The sequence below is a fragment of the Rhineura floridana genome, chromosome 5, assembly GCF_030035675.1.
Source record: "Rhineura floridana isolate rRhiFlo1 chromosome 5, rRhiFlo1.hap2, whole genome shotgun sequence".
Taxonomy (NCBI): Eukaryota; Metazoa; Chordata; class Lepidosauria; order Squamata; family Rhineuridae; genus Rhineura; species Rhineura floridana.
Genome location: NC_084484.1, coordinates 37,821,149 through 37,827,191, shown reverse-complemented (window position 1 = coordinate 37,827,191; position 6,043 = coordinate 37,821,149).

The window sequence follows — 6,043 nt, the reverse complement described above, 5'->3', positions numbered from 1 at the left end:
TGAGCCTTCTTCGGTGGCATGATGAATTCCAGTGAAACTTAACAATATTAACAACAATAACAACAACAACAACAACAATTATCAGCGATATGCAATGCAGACAAAACGCCTTTACAAAATTACCCAGAACTGAGTCAACACTAACTTTATGAGGCGAAGAAAAAAATCACAGACACCACCCAAGTGGCCAAATCAATTAATGCACAAGGAACTTAAAATGGGGGGGGGGTAATTTAAAGGTTGAATCAATTCAAATATTTGTAGTAGCTATACATATATATATATCTAAATTAAATTTATTTATATACAGAAACAATATCACTAAATTATAATTAATTATTTATATAGCTTAACTAATGAAATTAAATAAAAGAGAAGAGAACTATGGATTATTTTAACTTAAATTAATTTCCTTTGGTTTTTTTGTTTTGTTTTTTTGTTTTTATTATAATTATAATTGTGTGTGTGTGTGTGTGTGTGTGTGTGTGTGTGTGTAATTAATGAAAATTACCAATCAATTATAAGTCAATCAATTTTCATTCTTTCTTTTTATTTTTATTTATTTTTATATTTTTTATTATTTTTTTTATTATTTTATATATATCAATCAAATGGGTAGATGGTTAACTTAATAATTAAGTAAAACAACAGGAGCAATTCAATCCCAGCCTTACCCAAACTTGCCTGCTCCCGGCTGAGTCAGGAACGCAGGACAATGCTACAGAGAGGCGGGAAATTCAAACAATGATATCAAGGCAGACAGACACTGTTCCCTTATGGGCAGTGGACCAACTCGAAAAGCCTCCTGCGCCCGCCTCACAGCTGATCCGTGGGAAAGGAGAGAAAATAAAAATGACCTGGTGGCGATCTGGGCGCCGAGCAGTGCCTCAGAAGCACCGAAAACAATGCACACCAGGGCCGCAAATCAATGCAGCACCAGGAGGTCTGGCGGCGCAATGCGACTATCGCGGCAGCGGACAAAGAGGAAAAGCCACCCCACACGCGCTACCCGGCAGAGACACAAACGTAGCACAGGCTGCCGCAATCAATCGTGGCACTGGCCTGCAAGTAGTTTACGTGAGCCGAAAAGATGGCCCTACCCCTCGCTTCACAGCTCCCGCTGTAAGATTACCACACTGTATATATTATACGTTGGAGGGCAGGGAGAACACCACTTGCCCCTGATCCCAGCTAATGCGTGGGGACTGCTGATAAAGGAGGGGGAGGGGGTGAAAGGGGTAGAGTTGGCATTAAAGGAACCCCCCCCCACCCAATACGTCCCACCAAACAGTTAGAGAGGACTAAGGACCAAAAAAGAAAGAAACCAGAAAACCAGAAAGTTGATACCATCACCAGCGACAACTCAGGAGCAAGGGTAACACAATGAGCTGAAAGATCGAGGTCAGAAGCTTTTTCACAGCGTGCCGCAAGGCAAAAAAGGCGCATTCTTAGAGAGGAGCAGGCTATATATAGCTGCTCAAACCCTTCCCCAATTGGTCAAGGTGCACCACCTGACCAATTACAAATTTTTCTCGAACCTTCCCAAGTCTTTCCAGAAGTAGGGTGGCGGCAAACTCGCCCCTTGCAAAAATGCAGGAATGTTATTGCCACACCACACACTTTCATATTAATAAAACAAAAAACATATTTTGATACAAAAATTAAATAGCAAAGTTTTGGGTTTTTTGTTTCCTTTTATACAATGATAAATTAGAAATTTACAATAGATGTAAATATTCTTCTGTACAATCAACAAAGAAAAATAAAATCAGTGTCCATTTACCTTAAAAAGTTTCAGGGATAAGCAATATTGTCCTTAATGGAACTAACATAAAACATGTACTTCTTAAGAAACCTGTAATATTGGAACAAGGAAAGGCAAACAAAAAAGTAGAGGAAGAGGGGAAAACATTCCAGAGCAGAAGAGAACTTTGTGAGAGACTGGGGGTGTGGGGGGCGGTAGGGCGTGGGGGGCAGGGCAAGTGAGCAAGTGAGCAAGCGAGGGGCCGAGCGAGCAGCTGGGGGTGGTGGAGCAAGTGAGGGAGCAGGGGGCAAGGGAGTGGGGTGGGGTGGTAAGGTGAGTGAGGAAGCAGGGGGGCGAGAGACTGGGGTAGTAGGCTGAGTGAGCGAGCAGGGAGAAAGTGTGTGGGGGATGGAGGTGGTAGGGCAAGTGAGGGAGTGGGGGGCAGTATGGCAAGTGAGGGAGTGAGCGACTGGGGGCATGAGAGCAGGGGTGGGAGAAAGTAGGGTGAGTGAGAGAGCAGGGGGTGAGAAAGTGGGGTGTGTGGGCAGTAGGGTGAGTAACCAAGTGAGTGAGCAGGGATGAGAGATTGGGGGTGGAGGCGGTAGGGTGAGCGAGAGAATGAGCAAGTGGGCTAGCAGGCAGGTGCGGGGGAAGGGAGGGAGGGAGGGTGGTAGGGTGAGCGAGCAGAGATCCACCATCTGGAGTGAGTCCAGAGATCACACCTGAATGCCAGAAATGGTAATCCTAATTTGTACACATACACACACACATCATTATCGTCATCATCTTCACTCACCTCCACAGCTCTTCATCTCCATTCTTGCTGCTGCCTTCTCCTTCATCCTTGCCCTCTGGCTTTCTCCTTCCAATGTCCATTTTCGAAGCAATTTTCCCCCCTGTCTCCTCTCCACAACCTTCTGGCTCTCCACCTCCTCCCTCGTGGCCTCCTAACACAGAGCACACAATGCCCAAAAGTCACTCTGGAAATCTTACAGTTGCTGCTCAAAAGTAAGGAAGTGACTACTATTACTAGCAAAATGTAACGAAGTTACCCGTTCATTACTAAAAAAAAGTAATAACTTACAAGTAACTCATTATTTGTAATGAGTTACTTCCAAGCTCTGGCTGAAATATAGATGAAAGAAAGGACTCTCACAAACACCCCTCAGCCACTGCAAAAGTAAGGTAAACACAACAAAAGAGCTGCATCCAATTCTGTACCTATTCATTTATTTATTTGAAACGTCTGTATTTGAAACAACAAATACTGAATAAAAATTTTATCCTGAATATACTACTGTTCAATTATGTTTTTCCTGTCATCATGATAACTATTTCTTTTTTTTTTGTAATAATTTTTATTATTCAATTTTTTATAAAACAGACACAACAAAATCAAACAACAAAAACAATACAGCAAAAATTAAATGAAAAAACTTGACTTCCGATTTGTTACAGATCAGCTATAGGTACATAATATATATCAAACTTGACCCCTAAAACATACAAAGTTCACTTTTTTCCATAGTCTATCTTGATTAATCATCAAATCCCATTATCATCATTTCATTTTTTTTCTTTCAACAAAAAGTCCAAAAGAGGCTTCCATTCCTTAAGAAATGTATCTGTCGTTTTTTCTCTGGGAAGGCATGTCAATTTGTCCATCTCGACTAAGTCCATTAGTTTCAATAGCCATTCTTCCATTGTTGGTATTAATTCCATTTTCCACTTTTGTGCATATAATAATCTTGCTGCCGTGATCATATATAATATTATTCTTCCATATTTCTTTTCTTTTTGTTTACCCATAAAGCCCAAGTTAATGTGGATTTTAACAATCATTTTATAAGACATCCTTTGTTGAAAATATGGAATAAATACAAAACAAGATTCTTTTCGAAAATACCACTATGTGTTTCAAGTCAAGAAGCATTTTATAGAAGAGAAATGGCTGGAAAAGAGAAATGGTTAACTTACCAAGAATTATTAGAAAATGTACATGGAGAATATATAATGAAAGAGAGAGAACAACTAATAAAGGAAGGATATAGTTCTCAATGGTTTGCCTACTTACAATTGTTAGAAAGATACAAAATGGATAAAAAACGGTATGGGTTTGAAATAAATAAATCTGATTTTGAAGTAGATTTGTGTACAAATGATGAATGTATAATTGCAAAAATGTATAAATTTTTATTGAAAATGGATATGGAAGAAGAACAAGTAAAAGAGTGTATGGTCAAGTGGGCAAAATTTTTTGGCTATAATATACAAATGGATCAATGGGAAAATATGTGGAAAAAAGGTTTGAAATTTACATTATGTTATAATCTTAAAGAAATTTTTTATAAAATGATGTATCGTTGGTATATGACTCCAGAAAAGTTGTCAAAAATGTATAGTAATGTTTTGAATGTATGTTGGAAATGTAAACAACAAGAAGGATCTTTCTACCATATGTGGTGGTCGTGTAAACAGGCAAAATCATTCTGGGCACAGATAGGTAGGATGATGCAAAAAATCTTGAAGATAAATATTCAGTCAAAGCCAGAATTTTTTCTATTGGGCTTTATGGGTAAACAAAAAAAATGATAACTATTTCTGATGTCTTTGTGGTTCCTGCATGTCAGGTAATCCGCATCCATGTGCTTGAACTTACTTTCTCCAAGGTCAGATTGACAGTCTTACCATTATTCTTTTATGTACATGTTTAACTATCCCTACTTGAAATAAGTTGCTGTTGTTGTTCTTGTCATCTTTTTCATTTTCATTTCATTTTAGTAAATTTATATACCACCCATAGCCGAAGCTCCCTGGGCGGTTCACAACAATCAGCATCAAAATACAGTAAAACATATATTTAAAACAATTTTTAAAAGCTTAAAATTCAAATTTAAAACAAACATTTTTACACATACTAAAATGCCTGGGAAAAGAGGAAAGTTTTAACCTGGCGCCGAAAAGATAGTAATGTCGGCGCCAGGCGTACCTCATCAGTCTGTCCAATTCAATATCCTAAGCACCAGTGTGTTGTAGCAATTAAGAGTGGTGGCCTAGGACTGAGGAGACCCACGTTTAGCCATGAAGGTCACTGGGTGATCTTGGATCAGTTACTATGTCTTAGCCTAACTCTAAGAATTCTTGTGAGGATAAATGGATGAGGGGTTGAGCTCCTCAGAGCAAAGGTAGGTTATAATTTAATGCATAAATAAGATAACCACACATTTTTCATCACATCATATTTAGGTAACTTCATAAATGGACTTTCTGGAATTCTTCATGCACTACAATAGATTTCAACACCATCATATTCTTAATTCTAAACAATAGTATGGGAACAGCCAAGCATCTAAAACTATATCAGATCAAATATAAAATATACTGACATTGGAAAGTCCTGAAAGGCTACAAAACATTGATGAATTATGTTATTAATTCTCTCTTGTCAGGCCAGTACCATTGTTTCCCTAGATAGTTTACCATCTGAAATGTCATGGATGAGCCTGTAGGCAGCTTTATGAATTCAATGGATTTATTTATATTTTTAAAAATGAAGTTTCCATTTCTTGTTTTTTAAAAATATTTTTGCTAACATTTCTTTATCCCCTTCAGCTTTTTGCAAAAGCCATTTATTTGCCCAATGATCTGTTAAGATGATGTAAGAAATGTGACTGGTGCAACAGAGATTTCAATCAATATTGTACAGACCCTCCAGCATAGCCAACCTGCTTTAAGTTACAGAAAGTGAAGATTATGAACATTCATCTTTTTGAGACTCTTTCTCAGAACTTGTGTGTCAGGAAGACCCTTTTACCTTTTATGATAGACTGCAACGCTTGTTTTTTTTAAAAATCTCTAATTGTACTTCTAGTTTTTTGGGGGAGGAGGGGAGAGAGGGGTGCAAGATTCTACTACGTTGTGGACTATTTTGACTGATGCAACATTGCGCACACATTTTATAAGGCACTTAAACAATTACTTATACATATTCACAAGTGGGATCTTTGACAAAATGTTCAGGATACAGCTACATTGCATTCCCTCTCCCATCCAAATTTCTGTCCCTCCCTCTGACTGTCAGCATTCCACGGCTACTGAGCACACTCAGTCCTCATTAGGGACCAGTAAATCTGTCAATTTCAGTTCTCTTGGTTTCTTTTTCCACTCTTAAGTTCAGCTTCCCGTGTTTCTGCATCAGTTTGCAATTTCTGTCCCCTGCACATGTCCCCTGCACATGGTTTATATAATTTTCCTTAATAAAAACATTTTACATAGCAATTTCCCCTAATGCAATACATG